Source organism: Eretmochelys imbricata, chromosome 2 (assembly GCF_965152235.1).
Source record: "Eretmochelys imbricata isolate rEreImb1 chromosome 2, rEreImb1.hap1, whole genome shotgun sequence".
NCBI classification, from domain to species: Eukaryota; Metazoa; Chordata; order Testudines; family Cheloniidae; genus Eretmochelys; species Eretmochelys imbricata.
The window spans coordinates 110,608,663-110,634,392 of record NC_135573.1 but is presented as its reverse complement, the minus strand read 5'-3'; the positions used below and the strand labels follow the sequence as shown (position 1 = coordinate 110,634,392).

Genomic DNA, 25,730 nt, shown 5'->3' with positions numbered 1-25,730 from the left:
AGTCAGTCTCTCGTCTAGGAAGCTGGGATGAAGGTTTTTTTTGTGCTTTGTGGTGGATTGTCGGTCAAATAAATGAGACCTGCCAAAGACCATGGTCCTTCACACTTGAAGGCTGCATGGAATTCTTTATATACCAGGTGAAGAGAAATCAAGGCAGACTTCAACAGTGGCACCCTGCCTAACCGCAAGGAGTTCATGCTGGGGCAGCCTGCACTATGACACTGGCCCATTTCAACAGTAACTGCCAGAAAAAAGAGAAGAGAGAAAAAGTCAGTGAAGAGAAAACAAACACAAAATAATTTGGGAAAGCTATCCATGTTTTTAAGAGTATACAGAATTATTAAAAAACCCCTCAAAGCTACAAAAAAATTCAAGAAGAATTTCAGTTTTAAGAAGATCACTGTGTGTTATACACTCCCTCATACCTGAGTAGAAAGTAGAACTACTCTACCAAACTGAAAAGGAGTACTTGTGGCACCTTAGAGACTAACCAATTTATTTGAGCATGAGCTTTCGTGAGCTACAGCTCACTTCATCAGATGAAGTGAGCTGTAGCTCACGAAAGCTCATGCTCAAATAAATTGGTTAGTCTCTAAGGTGCCACAAGTACTCCTTTTCTTTTTGCGAATACAGACTAACATGGCTGTTACTCTGAAATCTACCAAACTGCACAGCCTTGACCAGGAACCAAATATATAGAAGCCTGAACCCCTTTCTTGGGCTGCTAACCGTTACACATGTCAATAATCTAGGCCCTTAAAGGACTCAGACACTTGTCCAAGACACAGAAGTTACTCAGTTTTTTCATATTACTCTGTGCTACTGATTGTGTCTTTTTTCTTCCATATTTCCAACACGGATAATGCTTAGGAGCTGCAGTTAAGATTGTAAGCTCCTTGGGACAGGGACTGTGTTCTGTGGTCATATAGCACCTAGCACAACTAGGTCCAGTTCACGCCTAGGTCTCCTAGGCGCTACTGTAATATAAGCAAATAATACCACCTTCCTAGGAATACACCTATTAATTAGAGTCAAGATCTCATCTTTAGTAACATGTCCCATAATTGGCGTCGCCTGGTTTACAGACATACAAAATTCTGTGCTTTATTACTACATTCGGCACCTAGATAAAATAAGTTCTACAGACATACTTGAAGGAATTATGAAATTTTCAAATTACTGCCACCGTATATTTACTGTTCTGTAGTGACTTGGAGGCAAGTCAAGTTGATATAATGCCAAGACCTGCTATTCTTGCTCTCAGGTGCAACAGGTCTCTCCCTAAGCCCCGACGTGAATTCCTTTCATCCTCTTAAAATGTTCCTGTCAACATTTCAGTTATGCTGTATCTCTAAAGCTACAGACAAGCTCTTTAAGGTGACTGCTACTTCTACAGCAGTATCTTGAAGCAGACACAGCTTCAAAATCCCAGTCAAAGTTCAAAATGCTGTGTCCTTAATTACCGTCTGTTTCTTCTAGTATTAATATTTCCCCTCGGGTTTGTTTTCTGTAATTTTGAAGGTCAGGGGAGGAATAAGTCTGCAACAAAATAATGTCCTGTCCACGTTTCTGTACTGCCCAGCGGCCAGCCCCACTGGTGACTGCTGGCTGGTTTTTGAAATGAAGAGCATGTCAACAATTAGAAAAGACATCACTAGTTAACATGAAGGACAGTATTTTTAAAGCTGCAATATATTCAGTTAGATTAGTAGGGGCTCCGACTGCATGTCATTAGTTGATTTGTTTACCTCATCAGTGCTCCTGTGGAAAGATGCATTAAACTTAAAGTCACATGAAATGTTTAGTTACGATATCTCCAGCTTCCATTTTTCAACTCCAAGTATTTGCATTGTGTTACAATGAAAACTGGTTCTCCACCCTCAAAAATTGATAAGGCAATGTCCCATTTCATCTATGTAGATTTTACCCACATCAAGTTTTGCATTTTTTGTAAGCTTATCAGTTTTCAGAACCAGAAGAGTTGCCTTGGGGTTCCTTGGAATGAGAAAACAGGCTCCTTAATAAATACCACTTATAAACTTAAAGTGACCAAAATTTAGTTTTTTATAACAGAATCTTTCAACATACATTTTAGCAAAACTTTATTCTTAGAGTGGAGCTGAAATTTATTAAAATAATTAACATTACTGGAAAAAATACAGAGTAAGTCACAGAAGTTTCCTCTTGTAACTGTAAATACTGGCCACTATGTCATATCAAGAGCTGGCCACCCAAGTGGATAACCTACCCATTCCTGTACTTGTGCAGGATGTGCACAAGGCGGTATTAATGAGAAAAAGGGCCTGAAGTATATAGCTCACCAGACCAAATAACCTCCTGACCACACAAGTGGAAAATAATTAAAACAATGTACTGTTCTAATTTGGTTTTGGAACCATATGGTGAATGTTAAAGCAGTCTGAGAAAGGTTCATTTAGTGGATAACATGAAAGTAGCCCTATTAAAGAGGGTGGGAGACGGGGCAGAAAAGAAAAACTGTTGTCTATTTGTCACACCATATATTTAATTCTTGGAACACTGATTAGAATTCTCCTTTAGAACATCAGGCCTCAGGTAAGAGGCTATTGGAGATTAAATTTCACTACATCCCATTTCGCTAAGGTCTGATAGGCAAGATTTCATTACCCATTAAAATGGAGGCACAGTATCCTAATGAGGGACAGGAGAGAGGTGCACATTCTACTTCTCCTTTGCTGCTTTCAGAGTTGAATATGTAATAAGATGCACATAAGCATTAACACTTCTAAATGGGGGGTAATGGGGCAATGCCAAGCCCTCTCTCAGAAACGCCACAAACATTACAATAGCTTTGACTGAAACAAAGTAAGAGGAAAACACATTCACTCTCTGCAAAGGAGTTTTAGCCACACTGCTATTGCAGAACTCCGGTACAAACTCCTAATGCAATACAATGAAATCAAAATGGTAGTTTGACCTTCACAGAATATAGACAGCTTGAATACAGTTTTACACTAATATTAAGGGTGAAAGCTTCTGCTCACGAAAGGCAGACATTAACTAATCTGCTTACCCGAAAGAAAAAGAAAAGAAAGCCACGTACACACCAAAACACACACTGTGGTTTACAATAAGTCTGCCAAGAATGTAGCAGCATAATCATAACAAGAGTTTATTTCAGCACATCACTGCAATCATGCTTAAACATTGTTCTTTGTATTGAATAAGGCATGCTGTCAATTATCCCTCTAAACCATATCTGCAGACGCATCAAGCCTCAGACAAGCTCCCACACTACATCATTTGCTGTATTGTGCATGGTCACTGCCAGCTGATGTGCCTCCCGGAGACTTCCCTAGGCCCCCTGCAGCAATAATTGCAAGCAGCCATGCATATAAATCAGAGGTTGGAGCCACATATGACAGAAAGTCAGGGGTGTAGAGAAGGAATTACCAAAACAAAAATTAAAGAACATTTGCTTGCACATGTCTCCTAACCCAGTCATCCAAACTAGTGCAGAGAAAATACGGAATGATACGAGTGGTTATAATTCTCCTTCCCTTCATTACTGGATATTTTCCTCACCATTTTAATTTTATTTCCTTTCTCCGTTTTGACTTATTGACGTTGTAAATCATTGAGAAATACACTCCAGTTGAAACTGGGTTTCATTGAAGAATTTCAGAATATAAACATTTAAACCACAGACTTGAATAGAATTAAATATTGTTTCCTTATCTTCTACACGTACCATTCCCTCCCACTCCTGCCTCTGCCTGGATTTTGCTCTAGTCTAGTCAACAGTGCTTTTTCGCTTGAGTTTAATTAAAATTTAAACTAGTGTAAATGAAAGTGATAGTATCTCTCCATTCAGAGACAGAAGACAATATCCTCTCAGTTTTTCATGTCCTTGTTTCTTAAAAATCGCTCATCAGAAAACCACAATCCTCAGCAGCAAGTGCTAGGCTATCTTTAGGTAAGGAAATAAGAGACTGAAACCATTTTTATTCCCACACCACTATAGTATATAGAGAGTGTTTCTCTTTTCTGTTGTGTCTCTTTCCGATTTGGATTTTATGCTATTTACACCAGTTTTGCCAACTCAAAGCATACCAAAAGCACGAGCTTCCCCCCCACCCCCTCCTGCCAATGAGATTTGCTTAAAAGTCACAGAGAGAGAAAAAATAGGGTGATGTCTTCTTATTTGCCATCTGGTTTTTGAGCATTTCCGAGCTTTCTTCTTCACAACCACAAAGATTAGAAGCCTACTTTTTCAAAAATGAAAGCTGAGATTTTCACATAAACAACATAATTCCAGCTAGGGCGATAAGAAAACCACCTAATATCGTGGGAGTTGGCAACACTGTCATACTTATTTCTTACAGTCCTTCCTCCCACCTCTTCACACAAAAGACCTCATATTACAGCAACTCTCTTCTACACAGAGACAGTCCCTTCTATCTGCCAGCTAGAGAACACAGATGCTTCCCCCCCTCCCACTTTACCTGCGTCCTTCTCTTCAGCTAGCTTGACTTCTTCCCTAACTTTGATGTATAAATACTACAGTGACAAAAACACATCATCAGGTTTTCTCAAACACTTTTTTGTATAGTGGATTCAAGTTCATCAGGTTTCTTGGAAGATGGTCACGTGCTCTGAAGTGACTGTGAACTCAAAACTAACTAAAACCTATAAAATATCTTAATTCCATCATTCTAATACTGTACCCCTGCAGCTTTGCAACTGAACTGTATGATCACGTTTAGCTGATTAGGAATGTAGCTATTTTTAAAGATGCAAAACAGTAGAGAATCCTATGGTCTCCTACAACATACCTTGCATTGTTAGGCTTTAAAAAGGTATAGATTTATGTAAACAGAGAGAGAGAGAGAGATGCAATTTTCTCTCTCTCTCACACACACACACCCCGCCCCCCCCCACACGTTATACATTTCTTCTGATCAAGGCTGAACTGATCTCTCTTATCCTCAAAATATGACAATACAAACTAGGTCAAATTTGAGATAATTTCAAAATGATAAAAGTGGCAGCAAACAGAACATCAGCTCATACGTCTCTAGTTCTAATAGTCTATCATAATCTCAAATCTTGAAAATGCCACTAATAATTATTTTAGTTCAAAGCAATCCAGACAACTGTTTTATTTAATACCACAATCTTAAAGCAACTATTCTATTGCTTTTCATATTCACCTTTCTACCCAGGTTCTAGATTACTTTCCATGTTAATTTTCAAATTAGAGATCTATAAACTGAGATGTTAACTTTGACTTCTAAGACTTCATGCAGGAAGCTCATTCCACTGACCTCATTTGATCCATGTAAAAAGCAATAATGGAGCTTATGAGGCTAACTGCCAGAGAAATACTAAGTACTTGTTTCCTATATTCTTTTCTGATGAAGATCTAAACCAGCAGCTCAAGACAGACTTCTGATTAGATCAAAGTAGGAAACATTTCATGTCATTAGCTACATAGTTTCATGTTGTTTAGCAGCCACATCATAATGCACACCAGACGGGTAAAAGTACAGTAGCTTTCAAAATCAAACTTTCTTCAAAACATTGCCTCCATATCACATTATATATATTTTTCTAGTAAATTATCAAGAGCGTTTTCCTAGCCTTTGCTCCCATTCTTTTATGCACACAGATTAAGCTAATGTCAATTTTTTTTAGAGTTTACAAACCTAAGAAAATGTGAAAATATTTCCATGGTAGATAGGCATGAATGTGTGAATGGTACTTCCCATGTTTGCTATAAATACCTATGGATCATTACAGGCATAGATTCATATGTATTTATAACATCCATATGGGCCAGGGAAGCGAATGATCCAACCAGGGACCAAATTTGGTGATGAATCTTGGTCATGTGCTACCTCAGGCACGTTGTGCACACGCTAAGAAGATAAGTAAGTAGGAACACATGATTTTTGCACAGAATAATTCTATATGAATGGCCTGTGATCAGTGTATATATTTGCAAAATGAACGGCTCAAACATCGCAGTTTGCCCCACTAGTGGGGAGGCCATCCAATACTGTTAACACAAGGGGGAAAAGTTAGTCTGCAAATCCTTAATATGCAAACCCCCAAATCTTCCGTCGCTGTGAGACAGCATGACTGGAGAAATGAGCACCGGGGTGGGAAGTTCCAAGTTTTAATCCAGGTTCTGCCACTGACACATGGAGTGACCCTTTTAATACTACCTGTCATCATAGTCTCTAAACCAGACCCATCTAACACTCCATCTGTTTGATCTATCCATGCATTCTGTTTAGTCCCACATTCTCCTCGGAGCACAGAAATTCAGAAGTGGTTTTCTTCTTTAATTATTAAAAGAGAGAAAGAAATTTCTACCCCTTGCAAGTTGCCAAGTCAAGATAACCTTGAAAACTTGAGTGCAAATGATGCAGAGGTCTCTTCAAGTCTGCAGACAGCCTGAAACTGACTGCGAAGTTTCAGTTTCCTGGACCATTATGCCACATCTCCCCCCAATTAATTTAATTTGTGAATTAAACCAAATGATGACATGCTAAATGTGAGCATTTGCTGATTACTTTAGTAAATGAAATGGGGAAGGGAGTGGAACTGAATCTCCCAGGAAGGAAATGAGAGTTCCTGTAGGGAAGGAATTGCATAGGAAAGAACAGATGAGACTCACAAAGGAGAGGGGAAAGGAAAGAAGCAGAGCAGAGGATGGAGAAAAATAAATAAATAAAAACAGAAACAGTGATGGACCGAAAAAAAGGGAGCATATTTTCCTCACCAAATGACACAATGTGACAATAAGATACTGAACAACTAAAAGTTTAACCACTACTTAAAACCATATTCCACCCTAGATTTCTATGCAAGCTTCCCATTGACATCACTGAATGCTTTCCTGGGGACTTCAAAGAGCAGGTCATCCTAAATTTATACCCAGGTCCACAGTTAAAGTTCAAAATGGAACTGGGCCCTCTTCACAGGATAACTCTGAAGCCACTAATCTAAGTATTGAATCAGAGGAGTTCCATGGGCTTTCTGCATGAAAAGAAAAATGAATGCCATCAGCATTGTTTCTGCAAGATGTTAACAGGCACCAAGTTCCCACACAAGACATTTCTCCTTTGTGTATTGTGTCCTGAATCATGCTGAATGCTGTAAGACCTAAAGCAAGCAAGCACTGGGCCAGTGCAAAGGTCTAGCAAGCAGAATTAGCATGAAAGATCGCTAACAAAAAGGTAGTTACTCCTCTTGGTTGCATCACCAGAACCTCAAATTCAGTAGGATACAATGAAGGACCAACAGTATCTTTGAAGATGATGTATATTGCCTAGCAGGTATATAAAATGCTACTGATATTAGACACAATATCAGTAGTCCTATTGCAGGAAGGACTTCTTTCCATGCATTATGCATTAAATCATAAATGCAAACTCTTTAAAGCAAAGAGAACAATAGTTTTAACGAGTGGAGACAGTTTCTTAAGGTCTGACAGAAAATAGCCGTAACAGTCACAGGATACATTGCATTAAGGCATATTCCCAAAACACTACTCGATTTGACTACCCCGCTTCCCTGAAAACAAACTAAGAACTCCTCCAATGAATGAGTTTTCACGCTCTCACCTATGGACAGTTACCACTATGTTGATTTTGGGAAATACTAAGACCAATGGTTTCTTTACTGAGGGCCTGCAGAGACTAACAATATGTTTAGGTTTTGGGTGGTGTGAATTAATGGAAGTAGTTATCAGGTTGAAAAGCTTCAGCAAAAATCAACAGCACAACTGAAGCTAAGAAGTCCCTCTTTCTCTCTCTCCTGTTTCAGCCTAATTTAAACCCTTCAAATGCTTGTCTTCTCAAAGCGTTTGCAAGAAAGAGAAGAAAGAGCAGGGAGTCAACACACAAATTTTAAAGAAATGTTGAATATACATGTGTTATATCTTTATCTTTAGTTACACACACACACACCCCTCTGAGATGTCAGGTTTGCCTATCTCAGCTATACTGATAAAATAGCTAGAATACATTTCTTCATAACACACACAAAAAATGTCAATCTTGTAGTATTATCTCCTTTTTCAGCTTCTCCTGTTATTCGTGTGTTTTTTCCTTCCTCAGCTATGACATGTTGTATTTAAAGAGAGTTTGCTTGCTAGCTTAACAAGACGACGCCATGTCATCTGGTGAAACAGACCAAAAGTACAAACAAATTTTCTAATTCACTACTGATAAGAGCCAAAAGGAAAGCTTGTCTGGGCTGCTTCCCTACACCTTCTTAATGCCAGCCGCAGGCAAAAATAAATGGAAATGCGGGTGAAATGGGAGGTAGGACGGAAACTATGATTTTTGCCACTTCCCTCTAACATCCTTGGGTCAAACTACTACATCTCAACGACCCTTCACAAGATCAAAAGAAGGTACTTGTGTTTACAACATCCTGAGCAATTTAGGAATCTCACTAGGCATTGCTTCCTACCTCCTGCCCGATTCCCTTTTAAAACAGATTGTTTCTAATGAAGCTGCTACAGTTTATGACTTTATAATCATCATGAGACTGGCTTGCTACAGGATGCTTTAAAGAGAAATAAGGTCAACCTTCTTCCCATTAAAGTTATTACATGTGAAACATTGCAGGAAAAAGAAAAAAAAATATATATATATAAAATTTGTTTTGTGTTTTTAAATTACAAATATGAAAGATTCATGATAGTGTCGTTTCTCAGTACGTCTTCATTTCCCAGCAACAGCATCTGTACCTTGATGGTGCATAACTACTGAAGCAGCACTCTCACTTTAAGTCACTTTGGCATTTAAAGGGAGGGGTGGGGGTGGGGGCGAGGAACTTTAATGAAAGCTCTTGGTAAATACACAGGATGTTCCAAGAACCTGCTCTGCATGTGTTTTGTCTCTCTAGCCTCTACACCAGCAGTTCTCAAAGCCAGTCTGCCACTTGTTCAGGGAAAGCCCCTGGCAGGCCGGACCGGTTTGTTTACCTGCCGCATCCGCAGGTTCAGCCGATCGCGGCTCCCACTGGCCGCGGTTCGCAGCTCCAGGTCAACGGGGCCTGTGGGAAGCGGCACGGGCCAAAGAATGTGCTGGCCCCTTTCCCGCAGCCCCCATTGGCCTGGAGCAGCGAACCGCGGCCAATGGGAGCCGCGATCGGCTGAACCTGAGGATGCGGCAGGTAAACAAACCGGTCTGGCCCGCTAGGAGCTTTCCCTGAACAAGCAGCGGACCGGTTTTGAGAACCACTGCTCTACACCATAATGGGTGGACTGTTATACCAGCATAAATTTATACTGACTGGTTTAGCATATTCTGGTTTGGAAAGCAAAATAAACTATACCAGTATAAAGCAGCTTAACCCCAGTATAAAACTTCATCCACACTAGGACTTATATCAGTTTAAAAAACAAAACAAAAAAACCCCCACACACTCCTAACTGACAGACCTGGTCTAGACCTAAAACCTAGGTTGACACAGCTATAGCACTCAGGGGTGTGAAAGATCCATACCCCTCAGCACGCAGCAATGCTGACCTAACCCCCAGTGTAGACGCAGTTAGAATGCTTACGTTGACATACCTACTGTTGCTCAGGGAGGTGGATCCTTCCGTTGCTCTAGTTGTGTCTACACTAGGGGGTTACACCAGAATATTATGAGACTGTAGTGCCCACAGTGTAGACATGGGCACAGTTATACCAGTATAACATTTCTAGCGCATACCAGGCCAGTATAGCTTACATTCAACATCAGGTTTTTGTAAACATTGGTCCCTAGATTCTGGGGCTTCCACAAGGTCCTACCTGCACAGTAACCCTTATTTGTGCCATTAAGTCTATTGTCAATACCTAGACACTAACAAAACAAAAAGTATTTTCATTTTTGCTACAGTAATTTCTTCCTGTAACTTCCCTTTCTAACTCGGAGAGTAATATTATGAACCCAAGCCATTAGATATTACTGAGTAAGTTTTGTGCTTTGATGTTTAAAAGTAAATAAAATTAGAAGCCACACAATTATTTTAATTCAATTAAAAACAAAATATGGTTACATGGACTTGTAAAGCTTGTGCTTTCATCACAAATGTCATATTTTATCCCTCACTAGAGAGATAAGTTTTTCACAGTAGGAAAAGTTTTTAAACCAACTAGAGTGCTGGAAAAAAATATAACTTTTTCCAATTCTAATAATACTAATGTGAAATATTTTCTGGAGCACAGTTTAAAAAGATGAATAGCAATAATTACGTTTAAACTTAGGGCCTTGTTGGTTTAATACCCCAAAAAAGGATAAAAAATGTATCTAAATAAAAATGTAAATTGCATCACTGTATTTTAAACTACTAACTATGTTTCAGTTAATTGGCTCTCTCAAATCCAAAAGAACCTACGCCACAAACTCAGCAATTCCACGACATGCATAAATGTCGTCCCAATCATTCCAGACACAGGATGAAAGAGGTCTCCAACCTAAAGCCCTATTTATATTCTCTCACATGGTGACTATAAAAAGCTTTCCTTTCAGGATGAGGTTTCTGTCAGTGTTGAAGTTAGCAACTGTCTGAATGTGAAAACCATTTTGTATGCCTATTTTTAAAATGGAGGAAGTCTTCTTTGCATGTGCATAACTCAATTTTTAAAAGACTGGTCTTGTCTTTAAACTTGCCATTGATTTACTCTTCAAGGAAGAAAGAATGTCAAACAAATTCCTTCAGATATATTAAACAAGTTGTTATAAACAACTGAAAATGAAAACTAAAAATCCAGAGTATAAATGATTGAACATATTGATATTTTGATACAGATATTTTCCACAGGAAATATCTTGGATTCCCCCACCCCCATTTTTCCACCAGCTGTAATCATGATGATGTGCTGAGCATGACCAGAATGGAGTTTCCTATTGGAAAAGAGGCATCCTGGGGTTGCACACAAGACAGAAAGGCAGAAACTGTAGAGGTTTAATCTTGATTCTGCCACTGATTTACTGAATGGCCTTGGGGAAATCACTTCTCCATCTCAACAACAGCGAAAAAGATTAACACTATTTTCATAGCTCACAAGGGCAGATTAAGAAATGGAAGTTTGTAAATCATTCTGAAGATTTGAAGATGTGCTAAAGGGAGCTGGTCAGAAAATGGCAAGTATTTTCTGCAAAAGAATTGAAACAAAAGTTATACATTTTTGTGATTTTTTTTTTTAAGAGGAAATTTTTTTGTAAAAAAAATTTCAAAATGACAAATTTTAACTAACCTCAAGTATCATTAAAATTGTAAACCACACATCTTCTAAAATTAGAAACTCAAAAATTACATGCTAGCCATGCAAAGTTGATATTCCTTTTTTCATTTTCGGGGTTGTTTTGTTTTGTTTTTTTTAAATAAATTATTCTAATTTATTCAAGACTAGCATGTCTAGGACACCAGACTTGCCTGTCAAATTTGAAATAACCTCCCATCTCCAACCCCACCAACGGGTCTGAAAGCTTTCTAAAAGCAAAGCAAAAACAAAATTCCATTTTGGGATGAGGTTATGGATAACTTCATTCACAGAAATAAAATATTTAAAAAAACTCACAAGGCAATGAAAACACATTTCATTTGAATGACCCTTCAGATACTACATCCTGCTGAAGCCATAAGCAACATCGCCACCAATATGGAACCAGTAATTCGGCCGCTCAGACGCCTCACAATCAGAGGAAGTGACTGATTTTATCATAGTGTGAGGCATACAATGCTACTGTAAATTTTATCAACACTCACATTCTTTCCACTCTTGCCTCTTGTAAAATCTTAATTCAAAAAACTTTGTAATTTACTTCAATAAAGAGTTAATGTTTCACCAAAATGAAGGAAGCCCACAAGCATACTGACCTGTGTTCATCCCCAATATATCACCCATTGACTTCGTAGGTCTAGATTTTTCTGGTCTCATTCACATATGTGGTTTTAGAAAATTAAACTGAAGATATCTAATTAATTGGCTACTTGGGTATATTACTGTACTCTTATAGAAGTTGGGCTGAGGATACAAAGAGGTTGGGCATTTTATCTGAGACAAATATTACTTCATTGGTCAGAAAATGAAGTGTACAATCACTTCTAAGTGAACCTACAATTTATACTTATTAGGACATGATCACAAGATCTAGCCTTATTGTTCCCACAGCAAGAGTTAAAATCGGGTTTGGATGATGTGACTGGAAAAGTTGCTTTCATAGAAGGCCTATATTTATCAGCTTTATAAAAAAGTCAACTTCTCTAGCGTCAATAGTAGAGGGATGCCTGATCAGGTGGCTAACAATGCAACTGATATCACATTTCTTTCATGGCACTCCCGTTTCATATCGTGCTGAACACTCTCCGGACTAATTTCTCCTCTCTGTTACAGCAGCTTAAAAGTGAAGTAACTCCATTAACTTACAAGGCTTTATTACAGATTTGCATCAGTCTAACAGTAGAATTTGGCCCTAAATTAGACTACTGCACCACTTCAGTTTTTGTATTTCTACAGGTTCAAAGAATTGGTATGTCCATTGTATGGTCTGGGTGAGCTGGAACGTGAGTACCTCTGTAGAAGAGGAGTCCTTATCCTGCTACATGAGCCACAGGCGTCGCACACTGAAAAAATAATTTTAGAATTTCTTACCTGTCATTCTCCTGCTGACATTGCACTGGCTACACCAGCGCTTAAGTCAGTTCAACTTACATCGCTCGGGGGGTTGGCGACATAAGTTATACTAACATAGCCTGTAGTGTAGACAAGCCCTTAGTCACAGTACAACTTACGAGTGTGTCCATATCAATAAGCGTTATCACTAGGAGAAACCAAAACTAAAAAAGGTAAGAAATTAAAAACCATTCTCCCCCTGCACCACATCTTCCTCTTCTTCACACTGAAACCTCACTCTCTCATACACCATCCACTCTTTTGGGAACTTCTCTGCGGGGAGGAGCAAGCATTGAAGAACCACACACCAATGGTAAATAGACCAGATACCCACAAAACAAACTAGAAGTGTATTCGAATAATTAGTACAGCTTCTATAAATATACAATTTTCAGTCCCAAAATAGTGCAAAGAACAGTACTCTTCCCATTATCTGAAGTTATGCAAATAGAGTGGAACAGTCCTTTTAATATTCAGATTATATAAACCAGGGATCTCAAACTCAAATCACCACGAGGGCCACATGAGGAGGGCTGCATCACTAACAGGCCTCCCTGCCTCCGGCCCTGACCCCACTCCACCCTTTCCATGAGGCCCTACCCCCCTTCCCCGCCTCTTCCCACCCCTTCCCCGCCCCCATTCCAATCCCTTCCCCAAATCCCCACCCTGCCTCCTCCCCTGAGCATGTGGCTCCCCGCTCCTCCCCCCACTCCTGGAAAGCGCTAAGTGCTGCCAAACAGCTGTTTGGCAGCGGGAAGCACCTGGAGATAGGCAGAGGAGCGGGGATGCAGCGCTCTGTGAAGAGGGGGAGCTTGGCTGCCCGCAAAAAATAACTTGGGGGGGGCGCGCGCAGGGGGAGCATGGCAGGCCACAGGAAATAACCCCATGAGGCGCATGCAGCCCGCAATAAGCCCTGCTTTACAGAGGCAGACAGCTTGCTTAGAACTAGGGCAGAGATGGAAGAATTGTTGTGGGTCTGGATGAAAGTCCATGTTCTTGTAGGGACAAATCCAGGAGCTGTTCAGAAAACCATTTTGCCCTGAAGTAATTGAAGGAACAGATCCTTTCCCAGAAGGGCTCTTCTGGACAGCTGAGTTGGGTTTGTGCCCTTCATTTCTTTATGGTCTAGAAAGAAATCTGGTTACAAAACATTCTGGATTGGGAGGGGAGGGTTTCATATCAGAATTTCAGGTCTTTACCCTGGAAAAGTGATCAAATATTTATTAAAATACCGTCACAAGAGAGAGACTAAAAATTGAATAATAGAAGGCAAAGGGTTTTAGTTAGACTGTTGAAAACTCTACATGCTTCCTTTTTGTACACTTATTTAACTGCAATATTTAATGAACACTTGGGAATAAAGAGGTCTTTGTTAAAGATGAAGCACCATGACTCTTTCAATAAAAGTATGGCACTCTCCGTCATTGAATCCCTTCCAAGGGACCCTGCAGCAAAACTGATGAAGAATCAGCTTGATATTCCTGATATTTCTGAAGATTAAAAAAAAAAAAAAAAAAGGCAAAAACAAGTATAACACCCAAGAATAAAGGTGCTGGGGAAAATTGGGGGGAGGGGGCGGAAATAGGTACAAGTCTCTTCACAATCATGAAGCAAACCGGGCACAAACCCAATTTTTTAAATTTATTCTGCTGTTTAGATTAAAAAAACTAGGAAACAGGAGAATGAAGTAGCAAGATGGATAAAGAAAAGTCACAGGTTAACAACATACAGTGCCAATATGTTTGAATAAATCAGGCCTCAGAGAAGGCTGCCAAGGCAAATTATAAAGTTTAATGTCATCCACATGAATTTAAGTCTATGCCTACACACCAAAAGAACCAGCCTTTCAATGTTTTTCACTACATTCTTTAAGAAGAGGCTTTCCTAGACTTCAGTATATTTGCCAGCTGAAGAGGCTCATGATCTCAGGTTCTAAGCCATTAAATGAAATGTCTGAAGCTCCCAGGGGAACTAAAGACCTTGCAGAGATCTTTGAGTACTGGAAGAGGCAAGGGGTTCCAAATGGACACTAGTAAAATCAGGGAACCAATGGCTAAAAGAAAGGAATGGTAAGTCACAGATATATTGTACACTCTGATCTTCCTAACTGCCTTGCTAGTAAAAGGAAGGGAGGCAAAGAATATACATCTTCAACTCTTTCCATAGGAAAAGAAAGGTCATCGGTCTTCCAGGCCGGAGGGTACAGCATATGCAGCAGAAAACTTGAACTCTTAATTAAGGAATTATGCAAGGCACCAGCGCAAATCACCACTGATACAGGGAGTTTAGTATCAAAGCAAATCCCAGAATGGGATAGGGTGGAAGTGTAAATCTGAACTCTCTTAGAATCAAATAGAAAAGTTCAAACAGATTTAAAAAATAAAAAAAAAAAAAAAAAAAAAAAGACAGCTTAACGGCTTCCAGAACCCACATGGCTGACACTTAGCCACTGGCATATTTGGAAACTTTTGTCTCAGATGCTTAAAAGGGAACATAAGAATGGCTATACTGGTCCATCTTGGTCCATACAGACCAATGGTCCATCTAGCCCAGTATCCTGTCTTCCAACAGTGGCCGACGCCAGGTGCTTCAGAAGAGAACAACTATGAGTGATCCATCTCCTGTCATCCAGTGTCAGCTTCTGACAATTTGAGGTTTAGGGATATCCAGAGCATGGGATTGCAACCCTGTTAATGGGGAGAGTACCCTTATGCAGGGGTGAAGGGAAACAGAGCTTTGGAGCAGAGCCTGGAGCTGGAGCGCACAGCAAATCCAGAGCAGTGGAGCTGCAGGTTTTTGCCTGGAGCTGGAGTGGAGCTGGAGCACAGCTCCAAAGCCCCGAAGGGCACAGGGGATTCTTGGGGGCAGATGGATACATGAAGGAAAAAGGAGCCTACCATCAGGATACAATGTGCTGATCCCAAGTGGGTCTTGGTGTCTGCCTCTCTTCCCCACATACATCCCTTGCAATATTTCTAAGAGAAATGCAGGGGTCAAGCAAGACTGGCAGTTTACACTACAATGCTTTTGGTTAGGAGATTCAGCTCTGAAGGCAGACTGTGAAAGGCCATTCAGGACAACATTGGAGCAGATGTCCTGAAGCAGGTAAGCAGCAGGTTTCCCTCAGGCTGCTCAACTGGTGCTGCTCAGTGCACAGCACTGAAAAAAGTTTTAAAATGACAGGGTGCCCAGCCTGCTGCCAAGTGAGCACCAAATAATTATGCCTGTAAGCAGAAAGGAAAGGAGGCTGTTTCCCAGAATTACACCAGCTGTGAAGGGTCCCTAACAAGCAATATCCAACTATGAAAATATGATAACATGAATTTAACTACTCCCTGGAGTGATGGTCCTAATCAGGAAAGTACCAGAACTTAATTCATGTTTTATTTCTCTCGCTCATTCCCAACACCATTACACTCAATTTTTCAGACTCTTAACTGAAAAGGTTCTAACCGTCGTTTCCATCTACATGACTGGTAACCCATTAGTTGTTGCAGTCCTTTCTGTGGAATAAAGAGAGGTATTGAATAAGAAAAGTGCTTTAAACATCTGAGGTACAATTAGGTGGGTTCTCTCTCTCTCACCCACCCACCCTCTATCTCCTGGAAATCCTGCACTACACTCTTCACATTTCAGAGAAAGACCAAATACGGCCAGTCAATTAAAACAATATTTATTTGTCTCTCAATAACAAAGATCTGACACCAAATGTATGTAAAAGTTGAGCAGGGGTTGGGGGGAAGCCAGTAACAACTGCTTTCAGACTTTGCCAAATGGAAGTGACAAGTCTGGACCACTAAGAAAAATGAAGCGGTTTGTTAAGTTACACACTGTGTAATAAACACACTGTCAATTTGCTTCTTATCCTCTTCCTTCAACAGAGCTTTTCTTTCTGTTTCCCCTTTAAAAAGTGCACTCTGCAGAGTTTGTGCATATTATAAATTAAACAGAAGCTACTTCAACTCCATGGACCACACACTGTGGACAACTTCGGTCATTGTTACATATATAGAGTTTGGTTTTGTTTGATTGTATGTTTCATTTCTGTTTTGACAGCAGATTTTAAAAGAGGATGTCACTCTCTTTACAGCTTTTAATTATTTATTTTTTAAAAAAGTTCTGCAAGAATATTATAAACGTGAAGCCATGCAATGTTTTATTGCTTCCCTAGGCCTGCTTTTACTTTTACTGCTAATACTTTTTGTTCAGTGCTGAGTCACCATAATCCAAGACAAGACACTGTTCACAGTGTATTTCAGGAACCTTTGGAGTGGAAGTGGGCAAGGGCGGGGGGTGAGAGAGAGAGAGAGAGAGAGAGAGAACGAGAACGAGAACACAGACACAAACAAATTTGCTAACTGTAACAAGTGCCATGGTCAACAATTAGCACCCTGTGTGAAATGCTGGAATTTATTCAGGCAAAAACATTGTTCACCTCACTCCCTTTTATAGATACATATTGGGGGGGGGAAAAAAAGGGTGGGAATAGCAAATTTTATTTTCTATAGTGACAGATTTGCTATTTGCAATGTTACCTGCCAACCATGCAGAAAGCCATTGTGTGTTTTACATAACTCCCCATCCTAACTTTACCATATATCACAGAACAAAAGATCAACTGATTATCCCATCACACAGCTTTCCACAACATTACTGTGTGGCTGAAATGACATTACTGAATGAGGAATATGTTTGACAGGGCTAAACCTACCTCTGGAAAGAGGATCTTGTAGTGAAAGCTCAGAACCAGAGAATCAGGAGCCCTAAAGTGTACTCCCCAGCTCTTCCACAGACTGTGTAGGACTTGGGGCAATACACTCTGTGCCTGATTCATTATCTATAAAAATAAGATCACAGTCTTCCCTGCCTGACTAGAATGTTGTAAGAATTAATTCATCTTTGCAAAACACATTCAGATCCATTCATGGAGAGTGTTAACAGAAATTCCTAGTATAACATGCCTACATGTGCATTCGCTCGCTCTCTCTCTCTCTCTCTCTCTCACACACGTACGCGCGCACACACCCCCAGCAGGCAGAACTGTTCAGACCATTTGCTCAACTGTAGTGAAGAAGTATAGTCCTCAGCTATTACACTACTCAATTTGAAATACTTAGACTTTGAGTCTCTTGCTGAAATCTAAAAAACAAAACCCGATGTAAATGTTTGTTCAGGGTAGCATCAAATAAATTTAGAAAATTATTAAGTCCTCAATGTCACATTTCCAGACTGGGGTAAACACTGCTCTGCAACAGGTAGGGACAAAACAAGCACATCTTCAGTACAGATACATTCTAGTCTAATGCTCAGCAAACAGAAGTGCAGAAGGAAATCAGGACTCTTGCTCTCCCACTCTATTTCCAGCTGAATCTCTCCATTAGGCCTTTAGGAAAGGTTCTCCAGTTGTCACACTTCTTTTCAGCCTGGAACATCTTTGCAGACATGGGGAGCAGTACAGCATCACTGTTTGTTCCTGTCTATGGCTTGCTCCTCCATTAAGTCTAGTCTAGTCATGTTCCTCCATATAACGTCCCATCATCTTCTAGTCAATGGTCAGCCTCTAGGTTGGACTTGATTGTGTTTGCATTTTCTTCTTTGGCATCCTATCATCTGTCTTCTGCAGCGTCCCCAGCATCACAATCTTTTTAACTGTAGCCAACCCCATACCCTGATTTCACATCCTACTCTCCTTCTAACTTCCTAATTGTTTTAAGATCATTCCACTTTACACCCACCCTCTTTCGAGGAACTTTCGCTCGACTGCCTCCAGCTTTTTGATGTCAGTTTCATTTAATACAGCTACTTCGAGACCACAAAGTAATACTGCTGGCAACAGGTATCAGTGGGTCCACCCTAGTCAACTTTCCTTCTAAGACTCACAAGCTTGGACCACTCGAGTTTGAAATCAGGTTTTCTTTCTGCTAGAAAGACTTGCCTGAAGAGGCTAAGAGAGCTCCGTGTGCCCTCGTTTGAAATCAGTTTTCCTTCTCCTAGATATTGTTGGTTCACAGCATGTTATTCCATAATATTCAGTGCAACCCTTCTGGGTTTCTCCAAGATCATATTCTATATTACCCCATGCGTGCACACACACTCCTCCAATAATGCCTATAGACCATATTACCCATATTCAGAGAAGACGTAGAGATGGGCTCTAATTTTGAAGGGTCACTTATATACAGCTTGCAGATATTGCCACCCTCTTGGGCTGTGATCTTGACACAGCTCATGAGCAGGGTCAGGCCTGATCAGTTCTGGAATGGAAAAAACAGACTGTAGGTGCTGCAGGAGTGTGCAGTACTTTCCATAGGTGGCATTCTTCCCTGCGAGTCAGAATTGAACCAGCATCTCAACATTCTCTCTTGGGGACATCGTGCTATCCTTTCATACCACATGTAAAAATGGCAGCTTTGTTTTCTTGTCATCAAAGATCCAATGGTATTTTTAAAAAGTAGAGGGGAATTAACCCATTTTCTGGGTGGATTTTTAAAAACTGTTATAGTTACATTCCGTCTACCTAATTTCCTCCACAGTTTCAGTTGACAATGGTTCAATTCTCTAATGTAAATACAGCCTCAGATACATTAATTTTCTGAGCTAAACTGTTGCGCAGTGCTGCTGATCTCTAATGTAAACATCTGTCAGTTCCATTCCAATGGCACATTAAGGGACCCTATTGAGAACTTCAGTATCCTTTGGGATCAGAGATATAAGAGGAAAAAGGGTGCTCTACAGAGTCAGATTTTAATCATACTCTAACAAACAGGAACAAAATTTAGGCTTAGCTTTTTCTGCATATTGCAACTATTTGCATCATCTACTGGCATAGGTTGGCTGACGGTATAGTTGGACTGCTCCGAGGCTGAAAAGCCACTGAAGGTATGGCGGAGTAGCATGCAGAGCTAGGCCACAGACAGACAGGCACATGGAGAACTGGATGACTAATTATAACTGGCATTTATGCCTAGTGCTTGCAGTGGCCATCTTGCTAAGACAGAAAGACACATTTGTTAATTGGTTTTGCTACATTTCAGCTGATCTATTTTTGACTGACAGCTTTCTTCTTTCCTCTTCAACTGACAGGCAGCAAAGTCTATCACAAGTAAGGCTGCAAGTTTGTCACAGAGGTGACTTCTGCAGCAGCCAGCCACCACCCCGCCCCCAGCAGCAGGAGGAGTTTGGGTGGGGGGGCTCAGGACTGGATCGCAGAAGGGGCTGAGGGCTCTAGGTGATGCTTACCTCAGGGGGGCTCCCCAGAAGCAATGACATCCCTCAGCTCCTAGGGAAAGGTGCAGCCAGGGGGCTCTGCACACTGCCACCGCCTGCAGGCACCACCCCCACAGCTCCCATTGGCCACAGTTCCGGGGAGGAGGAAGCGTACAGAGCTGCCCAGCCACACCTCTACCTAGGAGCCAAGGGACATAGCCGCTTCCGGGGAGCTGTGGAGCCGGGTAGTGAGCCTGCCAGCCCCAACGCCCCCCCACCCCCCGAGCACCCGCGGCACCCTCCGGGCCATACCCCTCCCCAATACTTAGTCAGGGGTAAGGACAGGTTACCAGCCATGAATTTTTGTTTACTGCCCGTGATCTGTCCATGACTTTTCCTAAAAATACCCGTGACTAAAATGTAGCCTTAATCATGAGCAAGGATAGAGTCTTCTTCTGCCATCTCTCCTACTGAGACTTCACTTTCCTCAGTTGATTCCTTTCCTGGCTAACATTCTTGCAGCACCACCACATTAAACTAATTCAGGAAACATTACCATTGTAGACTCTCAGACTTTAAGGCTAGACGGGACTATCATGATCATGTAGTCTGACCTTCTTGCACATTGTAGGCCACAGAACCTCACACACCCACTCCTGTAATAGACCCTTAACCCCTGGTTGAGCTACTGAAGTCCTCAAATCATGGTTTAAAGACTTCAAATTATAGAGAATCCACCATTTACACTAGTTTAAACCTGCAAGTGTCCTGTGCCCCATGCTGTAGAGGAAGGCCAAAAAACGAAAAGAAAAAGAAAAAAGCTTTTTTTCTAGTCTTGGAATAGAATTTGAATCTTTGACATATACTACTGGCATGCAGCATAAACCATTAACTTTTAATCTAACTGATTAAGACCCCTGAATAAACATTTAATCATGATTTAACAGGAGAGCCGCCATGAATTAATGTACTAAGATGCAAAAAACCCTACCCCAAACAAATTATTCCTGCATTTCCAATACACAGATTTAGGATTGATGGCTGTCTAGTAGTTCAAGGCTTTACACAGTACTTGCATTGCACTACCACCACAGGGAAGCGCTGGTGAAATACAGTGTTTAAAAAAAAGTAGTCTTTAAAGAAACCATACAAAGGTGATCAGAGCGCCACCCTGAGTAGCAGAATTCTGCAGCTTCCCCTCTCTCTGCCAAAAGAAAAGGAGTACTGGTGGCACCTCAGAGACTAACCAGTTTATTTACGCATGAGCTTTCATGAGCTATGCTTATGCTCAAATAAATTGGTTAGTCTCTAAGGTGCCACTAGTACTCCTTTTCTTTCTGCAAACACAGACTAACACGGCTGCTACTCTGAAATCTCTCTGCCAAGGAAGTTGTCATTATTTGGATGGAATCGGCTTTTGCATCTGGTAAAACAGGAGACAGCCACTCTCCACAACTACATATAATTTCACGTTCCTGATCCACCTTGATAAGAACCTTTAGCATGGTTAAACCCTTATTGCTGAGATTATGGGGAACACTGCATTTTTGTAAAATTGTGTAAAAGTTCATAAATTTGTCCAAAAGCCAAAATTCATAACAGGGATTAGAATATTTGGGGTTACAGGATACTGGATTCTTTCTATATTGACACTTGTTTGATTCTGAAGTTTTTAAAAAACAAGTAGTGTAACTTAATAAGTTTTCTTTGCACTGACATCATAAATGGGATATTAACAGTTGCATACATTTGTTTTTATAATGCTTTATGCAAATAGATAAAGAAACAGCCCCAAAATTTTACAGACAGCTTTAACCTTAGTTCCCTTTAAGATACAGGAAACATTTAATAAGCCACTATATTCTGCAAGATAGACAAAAAGGAGGAAAAAAAATTAAAAAAAAAAATCTTCTCAGAAACATTATAAAGATTTCAGCAACAGGGCAGAAGACAAAGCAGTACAGAAAACGATATAGCAAGTCTGTGAATATAACCAACATAAAAGAAGAAGAGTTTGGTGACACAGAAGATAAAACACCATGGAAAGTCCAGCTGGCAACTCATCCAAAATTGAACATTAAAATAGTAAAAACTAGAGGAACCTAAAAAAGTCAATCCATTGCTCAATTCAGAGCCACCCAAATCATGCACCATTGTAGATAGCAAATGTAGTCATTACAAAATTTGAGACTTATTTGTCTGAAATAGATAATTCAGAATTAAAATAACTTCTAAACTTATCCCCATCTTGAGAGTCAGGGAAAAAGTAGGAGAAGAAAGATTTAAAAAACAAAACATTTACAACGACCAGACATCAGAATGCATCCTGGAATCACATAATTTTGTTCTCTCTCCTTCTGTTAGCAACAGGTGAGCCCAAGAGACTGAGTGCTACAGTGAATACTGGAAAACACTTGCTGGTTTTAAGCATTCTTCCAATCATTTGAGTTTTGAGTTTAAGACTACATTACTCAAATAAAATGCCAGTTTTGATTAAGGATCTTGAATCCAGAAGTCGGAACAATATAATCTCATATGAAGTCACTGAGAGGCCCAAATTTTCAAGAAAATATATCCTATTTAATCAGCAACAAGAGAGTCCACCTTAAAAAAAACTGATACCTGTTCACATTATTACATGAAGTCATGTAGTGGTACAAAACTGATTCTCATCTGAAAGCATATGGCAATTTCCAGAAGGAGCCTGAGGAAGGGAAACTTACACCGAGCAAAAGAATCCAAACTGGTTAGCAAGGTACAAGTTACACACAATTCTGAAATTCCAAAACTGACCTGCAGATTTCACGGTTAATATGATGTGGATCTTTTTGCACCAGCTGGGTTAAATGTGCACAGTCCTTTCCAAGGAAAAGCTCCAAAGAATATTAAACCTTGAATGAAAATGCGAATTGCCATACACTAAGAACAGAACAAGGAAGTGCACTTTGGAGAACCACAACGGAAATTATCTGCATTCCATTGATACTTCAGTTCGGATCTTCCTTTCTATTAAACACTGATTATCAATGGATGTGCTTCTGAAAGTAACCAAAAAGCTTAAGAAAAAAAGTTACTCTCGCTGAGATTATTGTTCTTCCTCCCCAAAACTAATCTAATCTACCACATCATCCCAGCTCACTGGCACAAAAATAAAGATCAATGACACTTGGAATCAGCAATATTTTATTTACTTGCAATATCCATCTGCAAAATGTTTCATCTGGGTATAGCAGGGATGTGTAGTAATAGCATGAATTTTAAAATAACTATATTTCAAAATGCCTCTTGCTACTATTTATCTATCAAGGTAAATATAATCTAGAACAGATATTGGCTAAATTTTCTTTTCAACTAAAGCTGACTACTCATGCAAGATCTAGCATAGAATCTGAACACTTCTGCAATCGTTAAGAAAAGTTACATTAATTATTTCAAACATTTAATATTAAAGCATGCATCCTCTTTCAGAATCATAGGAAAGCCAAGCTCCTTGTTACAGCTGTATGACAGAAAAAGCAGATATTTAGTTTTTAACCAACAAAATCCTCATGAGGTTAACTAAAAGTGTAAACTGAATTCCTCATTAAATCTTCCTCCATGCCAAAGCCACAACAGCTAATACTAGTTATTACTCTCTCAAAAGAAATGGTCCAGAGTTTACACACATATACATGGTCTGGAGAGGTATTTTATAAATCCCACAAAAACATTTACACAAAATAACTGAATGTGGGCCAGTAGAGTAAATCTCTCACATGCAAAATGTCAGCCAATTACGCTTTTAGCGGAGCACCAAGGAGAACGATTTTGGAAAGCTAAGCAGGTTTCCCAGTCTAGGAATGCTTGAAATTTGTTTATTCTTAGTCAACAACTACTTTCTTCCTTCTGCCAGTTACTAAACGAAGACTGGGGAAAACTGTTTTACTGTCACCAATCAGTTGGCTTAACAAATTTAAATTCACACACAGGGATACATGACAAGGTCTAGTGAACAGAGCACTGGATTGGGTCTCGGGAGACCTGGGTTTTATTTCTGGTTCTACTGCTGCTCTTCTGGACGGCCTTAGGCAAATCACTTCTCTCTGTGCCTCAGTCTCCTCATCTGTAAAGTGGGGCTAATGAATACTGAGTTCCTTTGAGATCTGCTGATGAAAAGCATCATGTAAAAGCTAGGTATTATTACTACCTTTAATACCTTTTCATGTGGGCACACAAGAGAAGCTTACTTTTCCCTCCCTTCACCTTTGATCTGCTCACCCTCTGCTGCTAACAACTGGAGAAAACTAGTCTCCTTATGGCACCCCTCCATCTACCCTGCCAATTCATACGTAAGCAGCAGTGCTGTGAAAGGGCCAGCCCTGCACCGTGAACACTGATCAGTTAGGGGGCAAGCAGAGGAGAAGAGTTGATCTTTTGGCCTCCCAAAAAGCCCTAACTGGCTAGAGGGCTGACAGAAATTCCCAGCCCTGACTCCCTGCCACCAGCCCTCCTGCCACTGACAGATGGGGATGCCACTCAAGAGGAAACGGCACAGTGTGAGCTTCAGGAAGAGGGATGCGTGCTGCTACTGCATGGACACTGCAGTCCCAGAGTCTGATCTAAGGACTGGGACCTAGGACCAGGGAGTGGTCTCAGTGTAGGTCACAACGAGCTTTACTATCATACACCAAAGAGCTGGCTAAAGCCCAAAAGGAACGGAGATGGCCTAATCTGGAGCTAAACGGTTGAGGCTGTGGGTAGGCACCACAGAGAATATACAAATTACAATTATAATAAATGTTTCTAGACCAGAACCACAAAGTACCCAAACTGAAGCCAAAGACACTCAGGAATACTACTTCAGTATCAGGTATTGTCATCAATTACATTGGTGAAGAGAGACCAGTCTTTCCCTGATTGAAGGGAAATTTAAGAGAAGTGCAAGAAAGAGAGGGTGCTTCTAAACTGATGCTTTTCTGCAGAGTGCAAAAATGAGCATCAACACTAACAACAATTAGAAATCAGATACTTGTCTACAAACAGGTAAAATCAGTAACATATCAGGCGAAACTGGGAAAGAAGATGGGGTGGGGAGAAGGGGAATAAAATTAGGATAATAGAAAGGACATATTGGTAAAACAGTAAGTAAAGAATTTTGTTCAAGAACATAAAAACAAAGATTTTCAGCAAACTCTGAAAGTCTAAAATTCACAAGTATTTTTATACAAGACCTAAAATGGTAAAATTTCATATTTTTAAAAGAAAAAGGGGACAACATTGAATAATATTAGCAAAAAGCTGTTAGTGGAGACCCAGTGCTTAGAGAAACTAGGATGCATCAGAAGTATGTTTTCCAAGGGAAGAGATTTCTGAACCTGTAATTTCAATTCCAGAGAACCAACCAATATGGAAACAAAAGGGACTACTCATATTGTAACTAGATTAGATTAATTTTTCAAAGACATTTGGGTGAGCAGGGGAGACTAATTCCAGAAACACAATGACTCTCTGTGGAAAGAAGAGTTCTACAAGAACACATCCAGACAGACAAGCAGCAAAGAGTCCCCAGAAGTGGTCACAAGGTGAGCGAAGAAAGGAATGACCATTTTGTTGTTCCCAGGTCTATCCCTCTCAACTGATGGATACTCAGTTGGGATTTGTCAAGCAGAACCAGCAGGCATGCTTTGTGTTCTGAGACTGGCCTGCAAGTGCTTTCTAGTTTTCACTCAGCCTAACGAAGCCCAAACAAGTATTTGCATGGAAGACTGAACTGACCAAGATTCATAAAGAACTAATGACAGAATAACCTGGCAAGAACATTTACCATATATACTCGTTCATAAGCCGAATTTGTTTAGTAAAAAAAGGGAAGCATCAGAA

The 25,730-nt window shown here is 40.2% G+C and overlaps 1 protein-coding gene across 1 annotated transcript in view; it reads right to left on the bottom strand.

Moving 5' to 3' along the window:
• Positions 1-25,730, bottom strand: part of JARID2 (jumonji and AT-rich interaction domain containing 2) — a 307,425-nt gene that overhangs the window by 232,250 nt on the left and 49,445 nt on the right. The gene's annotated exons all lie outside the window — the stretch shown is intronic.